This window comes from Cebus imitator, unplaced genomic scaffold, assembly GCF_001604975.1.
Source record: "Cebus imitator isolate Cc_AM_T3 unplaced genomic scaffold, Cebus_imitator-1.0 Scaffold64, whole genome shotgun sequence".
In the NCBI taxonomy this organism is placed as follows: domain Eukaryota; kingdom Metazoa; phylum Chordata; class Mammalia; order Primates; family Cebidae; genus Cebus; species Cebus imitator.
In genome coordinates this window covers 2,304,388-2,320,076 of record NW_016107379.1, presented here as the reverse complement: position 1 = coordinate 2,320,076, position 15,689 = coordinate 2,304,388, and the positions used below count along the sequence as shown (strand labels likewise).

Sequence of the window (15,689 nt, the reverse complement as noted above, 5' to 3'; positions counted from 1 at the left end):
TTAATCAAAAGAAGACTATTCTTTGAATTTCTTATTAAGACCAAGCCATTCAATATTACCTGTAGTCACTGGTGAAATTTATTTAAGAAGATAGGGTGATGTTGCCAGAGGGTGACCTTCACGAGTTTGTCTTTTTATTCTTCAATACATACTCAAGGAGAAGGCCTGAGAATAGCCTGGAAGCCAAAGGCTGTAGAACTTATTGTTATTCCTCAAGCCACTTACACCTTAACCAAATATGAAGAAAACTGAAAATTCGAAATAAGCTTTGATCAAGTCACCTTTTTTCCTAATTTACTTCTACATTTGATGTGTACAGTCAATATTGTTGATAATATTAACGTGACTACTTCATGTATTTTACTGGTTTATTCGTTTAAAAACTAATTTATCTATAGGGCAAGGATTTTCTCTGTCTCTTTTTTGAAAACTCTGACTCTAGAAACCATCAGAACTTTTCAAATACAGATTTTCAGTGCACTGCAACCACTGCAAGGCTGGCTTCCAAATCTGTCCTAGTGGTACCATGGAAGCCTTTTAATGTTGTGCATGGGTCATATAATTATAAATTATAACCTCTTGCTCATTTTGATACTTTTGGTATTCTTAAATAAAACTTGAAAGGACAGGAAAAATGCTTCACAGGGGAAAAACAATACAGTAATTGTATTTTCTCTTCATTGAATCAATGCTAATTTATTTTAATTATTATTTATTTAAAAATTTTGTAAGAAATAATATATATATTTTTTGAGACAGGGTCATGCTCTGTTGGCCAGACTGGAGTGCAGTGGCATAATCGTTGCTCACTACAGCCTCAACCTCCTGGGCTCAGTTAATCCCCTCTCCACAATCTCCTAAGTAGCTGGGAATGTAAGTACTTACAACCATGCTTTGCTAATTTTAAACTTTTTTGGTAGAGGTTGAATTTCACTATGTTGCCCATATTTTTTGAGACAGGATCATGCTCTGTTGGCCAGACTGGAGTACAGCGGCATAATCATTGCTCACTACAGCCTGAACCTCCTGGGCTCAGTTAATCCCCTCTCCACAATCTCCTAAGTAGCTGGGAAGGTAAGTACTCACAACCATGCTTGGCTAATTTTAAACTTTTTTTTGTAGAGGTTGAGTTTCACTGTGTTGCCCAGGCTGGTCTCAAACTCTTAGACTCAAGGGATCCTCCTGCCTGAGCCTCCCAAAGTTTTGGGTTTACAGGTGTGAGTCACTGCATCAAATCTGTAATTTATTTTGGGCTTTTAAAGTGTAAGTCACTCGAATTACTGACCTATCAAAAAAGTCAGTCTTGAAGTAGACAACAATATAGAATTCTCAAACTAGGCTTTGTTCTAGTGTTTTTTTTTTTTTTTTTTTTTTTTTTTTTTTTTTTTTTTTTTTTTTTTTTTTTTTTTTTTTTTTTTTTTTTAAGGATAATCAATTCTAAATATAGTTTCTAATCAATTTACACATCATTAGAAGCCACATATTTTAAACCAGTTTGGATTTTCTGTGATTATCACTCAAACTTATTTACTAATTATTTTTCTAAATAGGAAGATAAATCTCTACACAGTCTTTTCCCCTCTGATGGTCCCATAAGAAATCATTTTGCTATTAGCCTGGAAATGTTCCAAAAATCTAACAGTGTGGTGGGCAGTCTGCTGCATGGTATCAAGGGAGACATCAGATGTTAGTTCAAATGTGACTTTTATGCTCTTGATCCCACATCTGAAAAGTAAAGATGCAATGTGTCTCCTAAAATGTGGTGCTGAATAGGAGTGTTCTATCTCTGTCAGCTTGTCAGCCTCTGGGGAAGTACAATCTAAAAGCCATCAGTAGGCTCCTGGGCATTGCCTTTAATCTGGGTCTTTTTTTGGGTCTTGAAATATGGCAGGAATAACCAATTGAAAGCAAGCAAATGCTAATCATGCAGAAGCCAGCTGTATGAGCAGCTCTCATCTGGGGATTTAAAAACACTTTGCAAAACACAAGTCATTAATCTTTACAGTGGCCCTTTGGAGTCATAAACATCCATCACCACCCATCTTTGCCACTGGGAAATCTGGAATTTCAAAGGCATGGTGCAGGGCTGTACCCAAGGTCCTCAGCAGGTCCCATAACCCAAGCTGTGGCCAGACCATAAGGCTCTGGAATTAATCTAGTGAGCAAGACACAGTGGGCCAGTGGGGACTTGTGGCTGACAGGATGGGGCCACTTTTGGGTCTGTGAAAGTGCTGGCTCTACCTGGACCCTGTTCAAATTCTCTGTGTAATCGAAGAAGTGTTAATGGGAAACAGTGAGCTGTTACTTCTGGCTTTGGTCTCTCCCTTTCCCTGATTACCTCTCTCTCTACAGGTCTCCCTTTCCTGTAATCACTCTCTTAACTTGATTTATCATGTTTGAAGCCATAGATTCATGGCCTTTTAGGACATGAAGAAAGCTCAGAAATCTACTGCTTTTAATCTCTCCATGAAATTGTGATAATCTGGGCAGGGGTGAAGTTATTGGCAGTGAAGTCTTAGGCATAAGGGAAAAACTCTATTCCTGTTGCTTTATCTTTTCCCCTGAAAATTATTTGCTCACAGCAGGTGCTTCATAAATATGTTCTGATTGAATGTATGAATGAGGTGTAATGGTTGGAAGAAGAGGAATTGTGGCAGTGGTAATTGTTCCAACATTGTTCAGGTAAGGCTCAGAGATTTGCTGATGATCCTTGTCTTCTGATTGCTTTCTTAGTGGCTGGTAACTTTCACCTGTTTACATCCCTAATTTTACAGAACAAAATACTAAGGACCACAGAGACTTTAAGTGATCTGCCTAAAGTCTGGTAATTCTTAAAAATGCAGGCATACAGCAAACTATGAGAAATTACTGGATTCTTTCCTACTTGATGTAGAACCAAAAAGTAATTGGTATAATGTCTCTGGACAGTAGGTTAAAGTCCTGATCTGTCCTTTATTATTTGTGACTGGCCAAGGTCACTTAATTTTAATAATCAGTTATTTCTTCATCTATAAAATGCTAATAGTGATGCTAACTGAACAGGGTCATTGTGGAGATTAAATAGGAGAATGAATATGAAAGTGGTTAGCAGATGGTAGAGTATTATATTTTAATAAATAGGTATTTTATAATTCTGTTTAACTATTAAGGTTCTTATTGAATTTTTTTCTTACTCAATTACATATAGCAACTTATTCACTGTGACTCATTAGACTTCCAGACAAGTTTGGTAGTTATTTAACAAAGGGTGTATCACTGAGGAACAAGATTTTGTAAATATGTCTGGGGCGTGTCAACCATACCCAACAAAGAACAATTAGGTATTGCATCACTGACAATGTTGAAATAAAAATATTAGGAAAGATATTGCAGGAAGTTTGAGGCTTCCTGTGTGTGAGAGAGAAGGGAGTGGGTGAGGCAGAATGTCTGTGAATATTATAAGCCATGTGATACATAGTTGATAGTAATCTTGAAGGTAGAAATGTGTGCTTTACAGTTTTAGAAAAAGACTTTATCTATATTATATATAGATAAATATATATAGGTATGTATGTATGTATATATTCACCCATCTACTCACTCCCAACCCCATCCATCTATCCTGTATCCATAACAGATCCTTGATTGTCTACTCAGTAAACATTTTCTACTACCTCTTCCATTCTGGAAAACACACCTCTTAAGTGAAGCTGAAAATGACAGATTCCCCTTTTCTCAACAGTGAATCGTATTTATATGACTCCATTTTGACTAATGAGATGTAAAAATAATTCTTCCAGGGTGTTTTGGGAGAAGATCTTTCTCCGTGTTAGATTTGTATGAGGAGGGCATTTTTTTTCTCTTCCTGTTCTGTGCCCTGTGGTGTGAGGACATGATATTTGGAGTTGTTGCAGTGATCTTACTTCTGTGAGACAATCAACCAAAGGGTGAAAACCAATATGGTGAACAGGTCAGAGCCAGAAGATGGAAAGTGCCTAGGTCCTGGATGACATCACAAGTTGCTGGACCAATTCTTGAACTACGTGCCTTCAGATTTCATCGTACTTGAAATAATTAGATGTCTTTGTTGCTTAAATGACCCTAAGTTTGGTACTACCTTAATGTGGTCATAGGTATACAAATATTCTCTCTTATTTTATTTCATTTTTAAAGAGACAGTGTCTCACTCTGTTGCTTAGGCTGGAGTGAAGTGGCGCAATCACAGTTCACTTCAGCCTTGAACTCCGGGCTCAAGTGATCATCTCTCCTCAGCCTCCCATGTCCTGAGTAGCTGGGATATAGGTATGAGCCACTGTGCCCAGTATACAGGTATACTTTTAATTTACTTTTTCACCTTTTTGTCTTAGAAAGAATTCAAGGTATGCCACAATGCAGTATGGTTAAAGAAATTTGGAATAGGTGAAAAAAGAGGCAAAAAAAAAAAAAAAGAAGATAGAGGACTGATGTTAATACACAGAAGGTATATTGTGAAATCTTGTATACTTTCTAGGAGAAAGCTAAAGTTTTATTTTGTGGGAAAGAAACACTGTTAGCGTGATGTTCAATAGTTTCCCATAAAAGTTTGTTGAATGAGTGATTAAGAGTAATAGCCCCTGTGGGCAGAAGTTCCTTCCTTCTCTCCTTCCCTCTTTTGAGTATGAAGATTTTAGCATGGAGAGTTGGGGAAGTCGCCAATGAACAAGTGTTGAGATGGAGGCGCTAGAGTGCCATTATCGGATGGTTTCCTGACCCTGGGTCCTTTCTTTTTTTTTTTTTTTTAAATTGTACTTTAGGTTCTGGGGTACATGTGCAGATCATGCAGGATTGTTGCATAGGTACACACATGGTAATGTGGTTTGCTGCCTTCATCCCCCCGTCACCTACATCTGGCATTTCTCCTCATGTTATCCCTCCCCTATCTCCCCATCCCCCCCACTGTCCCTCCCTTGTTTCCCCCAACAGACCCCAGTGTGTGATGCTCCCCTCCCTGTGTCCATGTGTTCTCATTGTTCAACACCCACCTATGAGTGAGAATATGTGGTGTTTGATTTTCTGTTCTTGTGTCAGTTTGCTGAGAATGATGGTTTCCAGATTCATCCACAAAGGACATGAACTCATCGTTTTTTATGGCTGCATAGTATTCCATGGTATATATGTACCACATTTTCCTTGTTCAGTCTATCGTTGATGGGCATTTGGGTTGGTTCCAGGTCTTTGCTATTGTAAACAGTGCTGTTATGAACATTTCATTGGCTACTCTGCCAAAAAGAAAAAGAGAACTCATCTGCAGAGAGGAAGGCTGAGAAGATTAGAAACTAGTCCTTGGATCTCAATTCTAGGAATCTATTAAAAAGTGCCAAAAATGGAAAGTGTTATCACTACATAATTTGTAATGGCAAGTACTAAAAAGAACTTAAATTGCAACCTAAAAATATGGGGACCATATTGTACAGTTTCACATTGTAAGGGTAAATTGTGGTTTATCAATTTGATGAAATGTTAGGTGTTTAGCATTTATTTACACACTTTTACCCATATTTATGTTTTCCACAACAATCACATGTCCCTGTCTAAGGTTTCACAGTTGACTGTGGGTCCAATGGAAACACATTTTCTCCCCAGAACAGTGAAATGTAGCATCCTATCAGTCAATGCCGCCACCTCTGGGGGATGTTGGTTGCCTCCGCCCAACCCCTTTAGATCCAGCTTGCGGAGCTGCATTCATCATCCTCCTTGGTTCAGGATACATGCTCATCATTGATTCTGAGTGGTGATCATACCTGTTTTAATTTGGTTAGAATCCCAGCTTGATATCCTATATCTCAAAGACTGTATTATAAAGTTAATCACACAACATACCTTATATAAAATGGGGAAAAAGTGGATCAAAAAATGTATAGATTAAGAAGTAAAGAAGAAAATATATAATATATTGCTACTACAGTCCTCATTTATGCAACTGGCCAGAAGAATAGAGTTGGTATTTATAATCCTTTTTTTCTACCATTTATTCTGTGTTCCCTTTGCCCTCAGGCAGCAGGTTGTGATTTTTTTTTTTTTTAACCTGGTGGGTGATCCAAACTCCTATTTCTATTGCATGTGCGCCTTTACTTTTCCTGAATGAATCAAGTGGCTAAGTCTTCTATTCATATTTTACCAATGGGTATGGCGGTGCTAGGAGCCTCCACCATCTCCTGGTTCCACACATATTCCTTCCTGGCCTCATGGCTGTAGACAGCATTGCCTGTTTTTGATCTCCAAGCCCAGTAGGTAGGTCTTTGTTTTCCACTGTTACTTGTCTTCAGATTTCTTTTCTGGGTCACAAATGAACTTATTTTATTTTTCAGCACTGCTATCCGTTTGAAATATTTTAAATTTCTCATTACTATGCTTTTGGAAAGGAGGTGGGAGTGAGATCAGCTGTGCTCTACTATATTGACACACTGTGGCGCCCCAGCCTGATTCCCTCCTCAGGGATGGCACTCCCCTGGCTCCCAGGCTCACAGCTGTGTCCTTCACTGCAATTTACCTCGGACACAGGTTACTGCCTCACCCAAGCTTATGCCTCCTTTTGGCTGATGTGGCTGTACAAATGTCTACCTGCTTTTTTTTTAATGAAATAGGAAAGAGTGAGAATCACAGGTGTAAAGTCAATGAAGAAAACTTTGTCTAGGATTATTATAGTTCACAGTGAAAGATTGATCCTAGTAGCAGCAAGGCACATATCTCCTTGTAACAGAAGGAAGACAAAGAATAGAAGGACAGGATATTTCTCGGTTGTTGAGTGAATAAATGAATAAACAAATGAATCAATATGGCTGTTACTTTATGCTTCTTTCCCACAACCTAACAATGTAGAGAATCTCTCAAGTTTTACACCATTCAAAAAGATTCCCTATCTCTTATTTTGCTCTTCTCTAAATTTACATAATATAGTCATATGCTACGTAATGACATTTTGATCAATGACAGACTGCACAAATGATGGGGTCTGTATAAGATGATTATATTGCATTTTTACCGTACATTTTCCTTTTTTTTTTTTTTTAAAGAAAAAGAAAGAAAAAAAAGAATGAAGGAGAGGAAGGAAGAGGAAGAGGGAGTGAGAACAGGAGTATTGCTTTATTGCCCAGGCTAGAATGCAGTCTAAAAATGGGTATTGAAAACCTCTTTTATGCCAATAATTGTGCTTAATAATAGAGACAGGAAGAAATGAGGGAAGAAAATAACAAACAAGCAGCCAACCAATATTTCATTTAAACCTGTGAAATGCTATATAATTATTAAGGAATGATTTACTTCACTTTTAGAGCAGGTGTGATGTGGTACTGATAAGAGTGTATATTTTGTGTATTTGAAGTGGAGAGTTCTATAAATGTTTATTAAGTTTAGCTGAATTCAGATCCGGAACAACTAAACTTAAACATTTACGTCTACCTGCTTGCTTCAGTTTGGAGCAGCTTCTGCAGGGCCATCCCAACCCAGAGCTCCCTGTAGATGGGCTGGTATCTCAGCTGCAACTGCTTTGCTGTCAGCTCTTCCCTTTAACCCCGCCTGCCGTACTCAACTCCTTACAGGTGAAGCAGCTTATTAACCTCCTTACAAGTGAGGTGGAGAGCAGAGTGCTCCTGAAAACACTCAACTCTCCACCTCAGAGTCTGTTTGGGAACCCGTCTAAGACTGGAAGTTTGCGAAAGAAACCATTCAGCGCCTGCTAATGAAACCTTTGCTGTAACTGGTGCGGTGGGTATCTAATATATCTTTCCTAGCTAGCCTTCTCTTTTCTGGAACTTGTTCTTCTTTTGGAAACTTTCATTCCCTGTGACCCCAGTGACATTATTTATTGTTAAGAACCCATATTCTTATATGACTTTACTTTTTATAATTCCTCTTTTGGCTTAATCTAGTTCAAACTTGGATTTCTGCTTTTTGCAATGAAGCATTTAAAAGTAGTTCACTAGGTTAAAGCGTTATTTTTACCAACCAGTATATTAATAGTCATGGTTTATTAGATTAACCAACTGCAGCCCAACAAAGAGCAGGTTTTAAGATAAATGAATTAAGAAATATAGTATTTGTTATTTTTTTTCTTAACATAAAAAGCAGTAGATACTTATGGAAAACTTGGAAAGTAGGGGGAAAAGCTCATAATCCCACTGCCTAGAAATACTTAACTGTTTATCATGATTATTTTGTATATTGCTATATTCTTTTATCTAGAGTTATATGTTATGTATAGATATTTTCTTTTAGAACAATGGAATCATACTGTTGGTGAGCTCTTTAAAATCTAATATACTATGAAAATATTTCATGTCATTAAGTATTCTTCTATCACATGCTTTTTAAAAAAAGTTTTCAAGGGTACAAGTGCATGTTTGTGGTTTCTGTTAAAGTTGTGTCATGGTAGTCTGTTGTACAGATTATTTCATCACTCAGGTATTAAGCCTAGAATCCATTAGTTATTTTTCCTGATCTTCTCCTTCTCCCACCCTTCACCCTCTGAAAAGCCCACTGTGTGTTGTTCCTCTCTGTGTGTCCATGAGTTCTCATCATTTAGCTCTCACTTATAAGAAGATGCAATCTTTGGTTTTCTGTTCCTGTGTTAGTTTGCTAAGGATAATGGCCTCCAGCTCCATCTGTGTCTCTGCAAAAGACACAGTTTCATTATTTTTTATGGCTGCATAGTATTCCATGGTGTATATGTACCACATTTCTTTATCCAGTCTGTTATTGATGGACATTTAGGTTGATTCCAAGTCTTTGCTACTGTAATAGTGCTGCAGTGAACCTATGCCTGTATGTGTCTTTATAATAGAATGATTTATATTCCTTTGGGTATATACCCAGTAATGGAATTGCTGGGTTGAATGGTATTCTGTCTTTAGGTCTGTGAGGAATTGCCACATTGTTTTCCACAGTGGCTGAACTAATTTACACTGCCACCAACAGTGTATAAGCATTCCTTTTTCTCCACAACCTCATCAACATCTGTTATTTTTTCTTTTTAATAATAGCCATTCTGCCTGGTGTTAGATAGTATCTCATTGTATCATATACTTTTTAAATAGCTGCATAGTATTCTACCATATGGTTGTATTACAATTCATTGAATCATAAATTCAGGTTGTTTCCAAATTATTGCTGTCACCAATGATATAGCAAATGAGGTCTTAGCTGAATCTTTAAACATAATTCCTGGAAGTGTAATCGATGAATCAAAACATTTGTAGATTTTAAGAGCTTTGATATGAATTGTGAGATTGGTTTCTAAAATGAGTATATCACCTTACACAACAGCAGTGTATAAGAGTACACTTTTCTAACACTGAATTGTTTTCTTAAAAGAATGTTGTCAATTTGATAGGCAAATGGTGCTTTCTTTAATTTATGTTTCTTTAATTACCAATAGATGAAACATTTTCATGCTTATTGTTTCTCTCTTTGGTGTGTGTGTGTGTGTGTGTGTGTGTGTATGTAAATTATGTCCTTTGTCCAAATTGTTTTGGCATGTTAATAATTTTCTATATTTTACGAAGCAGGTATTTTTTTCCAGTTTGTCATTTGCCTTCTAATTTTATTCATGGAGTCTTTTGATGTGCACAGTCAAATTTAATAAGTTTCTTCTGTGGTTTCCGTTATGCTTGAAAAGGCCTTCTCCCACCCAGGGGAAGAGGAACTTTGCTGGGAAGTGGGGTGGCCTCTGAGGGGAGACAAAAGGAAATAGAGAAGAAGGCGGACTAAGCCTGTGGCGAACTCCAGAATCCTGACAGGTGCCCTGGAATTGTGTCTTCTACCTCATTCATTTTACAGATGAAGGAGCAGTGGTCTGGGGAGAATAAGAAATCAGATTTAAGTAGCAGATTACGAAGTCTCATAATAACGGCATTATCCATGGAGGGATAGATTATATTTTTGTAAAAAATAATTAATTTAGCGATGTTTAAAAGCTTAAAAATTCCTTTCATGCTCATTTTATATTCTAATGCTGGCCACAACATTGAAATAAGGAATTAAAATTGCCCCTGCAAGCTGATTACATCTTTACACCTAGAATTGATGGTTCTAATTTCTTTTTATTGATTGTGTAGCATTTTATAAAAGCTACATGGATGTCATGGTGCTTATCCAAAGCAAACTCATTGTAGCAATCATCATCCATCTATAATTGTTAACAGTGTCCACAAATTAAACTGGAGGAACTTGAATCTGAAGAGGAAAGGTGGGCTGTGTAGCATTCAAAATGTGGTAGCTTGTCTTGTTGTCTCAAGGACTGGAAACAAATGGCAAGTAAGTGAATGTTCCAGAATCAGGCCTTCCGTCCATGAAGTAGTATGTAGGGCTGCCAGATTTAACAAATAAAATGTGGGACACCCAGTTAAATTTGAATTTCAGATGAACAATGAATAATTTTTAATATAAGTCTGCCCTATGCATGATTTGGGGCATACTTGTACTATAATATTGTTCATTGTTTATGTGAAATTAAAATTTAATGAAGCATCCTGTTTTTAATCTGGCAATCCTAGCAACAGGGACAATTTGTTATACATATTAAATACTAAACCCCTCAATTGCATGTATTATATGAGGTTCTTTCTTTAGCACTCCAACTGTAGTAGTTGAACGAACAAGACCCTTTCAAGGAAAAGTGGACCAAAAATCTCACCTAGATGAGAAAAATGGCGTGAAGAAGTAGAAATACTCTATTAGTTTCCAAAGGTTGCTGAAACAAAGTAGCACAAACTGTGTGGCTCAAAAACAACAGAAATTTATTGTGTCATAGTTCTGGAAGCCAGATGTCCTGAAATCAAGGTGTCAGCAGTGTCCTGCTCCCTCAGAAACGTGGAGGAGAAGCCTTACTTGCCTCTTCCTGGCTTCTGGGTGGCTTGCAAATAATCCTTCCTGTCTTTGGTTTGCAGCTACAGCGCTTTAATCTCTGCCTCTTTCGTCACATGGCAAGCTTCCTGTGTGTCTCTCTTCATATGACATTTCCTCACTTTATAAGGAAAACAGTCATATTGGGTTAGGGTTCACACTAATGACCTCATCTTACCTTGAATACATCTGCAAAGGCCCTGTTTCCAAATAAGGTCACATTCACAGGGACCAGGGTTAAGAATTTCAACGTATCTTTTTGGGAGAGACAATTTAACCTATAACAGACATGCTTGCCTAAGATCCTTGGTTGCATGTTAAAAATTAGAAAGCAACTTTTACTGAAGTCATTTTACTGTTTGCCAATTACAAGTGCAGATACTGCCAAAATCAGTTTTTGATTGGAAAGATTTTCATTTTTGAAAGAACATATGGACATTTTTATGTGGGATTCTAGAATTTAAGCTTACATGTTTAGCCGGCAGCCTAAACTTCATGCTAGAAGGAGAAAGCTCTGAGGACTGCTGTATTAATCAAGCAGAAGTTTATATTTCTCTGACCATAAGGTAAATTGTTCCTTTAAAAGAAAATAATAGTATTGCTGTTAGACTCTCAGATGTGATGGTAAGGTAAAGGTCCCTTCTGCAGTCCCAGAGGGATCCCTCATAGCACCTTCTGTGACTTTTAGAATCAGTGTCATAAGAAGTGTGTGTGTGGGGATGTTATACAATTTCCAGGAATTTTGCTCTAAAAAAGCATTTTAATTTTAAAGTACTTTAGGGGAGCATTTAGACAACAAAGTCAGAAGAACTGCTTAGTGGTGGATAAGTAACAAGAGCCTAAAATAACAGCAAAGGTGTCCAAGTAACACTTGCAATTAAGTTATGGGGTTGGTATCACATGGTGTAGTTCATCATAGGCTAGATCAGGTCAATTTTCTAATTCATACTGAGTCAAGAAAAAAAGGGCATTTGAATATATATGTTCTTGGAAAGATGACATAACAGCATTAAAGGAAAATTTGAAAAAAATTTTTTGAAAAAATTTAAAATTACCATAATCTCAGAAGTCTTATGCAAATATGTTCATTTCTGCATACTACCTCCCACTCTTTTGTATCACAGTGACATACCATTTAAGGTTGGTGATTTCCCTATGATAAAGTAAAGCATATTTTTGTAAATTCAATATGTTCCCTTCTTTGAAAATGAAGGCCATCCAACTTTAAAAGACATCTTCAACTTTGGCCTGTCATATAAAAAGATCACAATAAAAATATTAAGAAATTGCTTGGCATGATGTATAAGGTTGCGCTGTTGAAACAGAGGACATTGGTTGGCCTTGGGAAGGATTGTAAGCTGAGTTTTTTGTTTTGTTTTTTTTTTTTTTTGAGATGGGGTTTCGCTCTTTTTGCCCAGGCTGGGGTGCAATGGTGCAATCTCGGCTCACTGCAGCTTCTACCTCCTGGGTTCAAGCCATTCTCCTGCCTCAGCCTCCCAAGTAGTGGGGATTACAGACATGCACAGCCATGCCTGGCTAATTTTTTGTATTTTTGATAGAGACGGGATTTTTACCATGTTGGCTAGGCTGATCTCAAACTCCTGACTTCAGGTGATTGGCCTGCTTCAGCCTCCCAAAGTGCTGGGATTACAGGCATGAGTCACTGCACCCACTAGGTAGGCTGAGTTTTTAAAGTACAAACTCATGATTCAGGTTTGCAAATGTTTTACCCAAATTGTTTAAGTCTAGATGTATTAATCTGTTCTCACACTGCTAATAAAGACATATCCAAGACTAGGTGATAGTAAAGGAAAGAGGTTTAGGGGACTCACAGTTCCACGTGGCTGGGGGGGCCTTACAGTCATGGTGGAAGGAAAAAGGCACATCTTACATGGTGGCAGGCAAAGAGAGAAAGAGAGCAATGGAAAGAGGAAACCGCTTATAAAACCATCAGATCTTATGAGACTTATTCACTACAGTATGGGGGATACTGCCTGTGATTCAGTTGTCTCCCACTGGGTCCCTCCCACAACATGTGGCAATTATGGGAGCTACAATTCAGGATGAGATTTGGGTGAGGACACAGGCGAACCATATTATTAGATATAACAAATTATATTGCTTCTTATAATTTTTGTGTGCTAGTTTTGAGGAGTAACTGCTTTTTGAAATGGATTCATCTCTGATATGTTAATATTTTTCACAGGATATTCTTTGGCAACATCTATTAGTCGCTAACATAGAGCTTCTCTAAAAGATTTCACAGTGTAATCAGGCTAATGCATTTTTTCTTGGCAAATCCTGACCCAGTAAACCTTTGGGTGCTTGGATATTTCCAAGATAGGAAGGACCTTGATTGGTAGTAAGTGGACTAGGAAAGTGGTAGGGGAGCCTCATATGCATCTTTACTTGACCACATTTTAAAGTTGAACTACTGGTTGACTTAACCCCTTCCCATCATCACTTCCTCTACTTTACCATTTCTGGTGTTTCACAGCTGGTACCAGAAGCCTCTTGCCTACTGAGCTCATCTTGACCCAGGTTCAAAGCCAGTTTTCATGGAGGCCGGACATCACAGTCTTAGGTTCCTTACTCTCTACTTAGCATGAATTATTTTCCTAAACCTGGGATTTGGCTACACCTCTGGGCTTCAGCCAGATTGCCTGACTCTAAGCCCAGGTTTCAAGTTCCAGTGACTACTGGGCTCCAGTTCTATTCCCCGTGCCTCATCCTGTCTACTTCCTGTGTGCATTGCTACCTGCTCTGGTTGACAGCTCTGGTGCCTCTTAAATTGCCTTGTTCTTGCCAAGCGTTTTCCGAAGGGCCAGGACCCTGCCTTGACTTCTGAGCTGGGTCATGAAGTCTCTGCTTTTACCCTGGACAAATGTTATAATGTCACTCTTCTTTTCCCTTTATTTATAGCTCCTATTTTTACCCGTGTGCTGAGAACCCTCCTCCACTCTTCTTTTGGATTTTCTTGGTGGACCTTTGTTTCAACAACTGATATTGTTTTTATTGTGCCCAGCGCGTGTCCTTATGTTGGCTGGGTCTGTCATCGAGTGGCTGTCCTAACCTGGTTCTGAGGCCTATCTGCTGGATATTTATTTATTTTTTTTGAGATGGAGTCTCTCTCTGTCACCCAGGCTGGAGTGCAGTGGCGTGATCGTGGCTCACTGCAACCTCCGCCTCCTGAGTTCAAGTGATTCTCCTTCCTCAGCCTCCTGAGTAGCTGTGATTACAGGTGCCAGACACCATGCCCAGCTTAGTTTTGTATTTTTAGTAGAGATGGGGTTTCACCATATTGGTCAGCCTGGTCTTGAAATACTGATCTCACATGATCTGCCTGCCTCAGCCTCCCAAAGTGCTGGGATTACAGGCATGAGCCACTGTGCCCAGCCTATCTGCTAAACCTTTAATTTCCTTCCTCCCTACCTGCTCTGTGCTGCTGTGAAACCCTATTTTGTTTTATACCAAGTTCTAAGACATTACAAAATGGGCCCACTATTTCTGAATGACTTGTGGATTTTTGTCTTGAGAGTTCAACATTCAGGTTTTGAGAGTTCAAGTTCGTACAGTGTGATATTGGTTTATTTGAGTTCCTTCTTTTCTATATTATCTGTTAAGGACCTTCACAGAGATAGCTTGTAGCACATGCTGAAAAAGTATTTACTGACTAATGAGTGCATGAATGAATGAATGGGTAACCCACTGAAGGTTGTTCAGATGAAAAAATCCAAAGCTCAGGAAGGATATCTGCTTGTGGTCATTCACAGTAGATAGTAGAAGAGCTGGTATTCAAAATCAGTTCTGTTTAACTTCAAAACCCATAGGAAAACACCAAAAGTGACAGCTAATTTGTGTGGTGGAAGAAATACCCTTGGGAGGCCAAGGTGGGAAGATTGCTTGAGGCCAGGCATTCAAGATCAGCCTGGGCAAGGCAGCCAGACTCTATATCTACAAAAACTTAAAACAATTAACTGGGCATCTTGTGCAGGCCTGTGGTCCCAGCTACTTGAAAGGCTGAGGTGGGAGGCTGGCCTGAGCCCAGGAGGTCGGATCTGAGGTGAGCTATGATGGTGCTACTGCATTCCAGCCTGGGTGACAGAGAGAGACCTTATCTCTGGGGAAAAAAAGGAAATACCTGTAATTTTCTCTTTAAGAAGGGAGTATTTCAACAGGTGAAGAGGAAACACCGATAGGTTTTAACCTTTTCACTTGGCTTCTAGTTTTATTGATTGCATCTTGGAATGTTGACTGTGAGCTATTGTGTTGCTGCAGCATCTGTGATTACATGGGAGAAATGACAATTGCTTTGTGTGTGACCCAGTCAATGTGTGATGCTCTCCAATAGCAGTGAGAGTAGAGAGTTCTCTTGAGAGTCCCCTGGAAGAAGAAAAGCACCAAATGAAGATTCAAGACTTGATTCATCCTATGTTTATAACACAGGACAAACCTGTACCCCAAGCCATAGGTCCGATGTTTTCTAGTCATACACCAGGGCAGTCCTGAAACAAAAATGTTTTTTTCCCCTAAGACCTAAGGAAGATGTTAGGAAGGTCTTCAGAGGCTCCCACAGATGCCCCAGTACTTGAGATAACTCTATGTAGAGGATTTTCATCTTTTTTTCTTTTTTTGGTGCCATGGATCCCTTTGGAAGTCAGAAGAATGTTTTTGAATGCATAAAATGAAATATATAGGATTACAAAGAACTAATTTAATTGAAACCTGGTTACGTTACAGTAGGTCTAATAGCTGCTGTGATTTTGAAGTAGAGGTGTTAGTAAATGATATGGCAAGGATCCAACAACAATGCAATGTGATATGGAAATATT

The 15,689-nt window shown here is 38.5% G+C and overlaps 1 long non-coding RNA gene across 1 annotated transcript; it reads right to left on the bottom strand.

Moving 5' to 3' along the window:
* Positions 1-7,139: 7,139 nt before the first annotated feature.
* LOC108305519 lies at positions 7,140-13,941 on the bottom strand. The gene is made up of 3 exons (XR_001825768.1): positions 13,931-13,941; positions 7,771-7,775; positions 7,140-7,371 (listed from the first exon to the last, which is right to left on the bottom strand). It is a non-coding gene; the product is annotated as an uncharacterized LOC108305519 (long non-coding RNA).
* Positions 13,942-15,689: the final 1,748 nt, after the last annotated feature.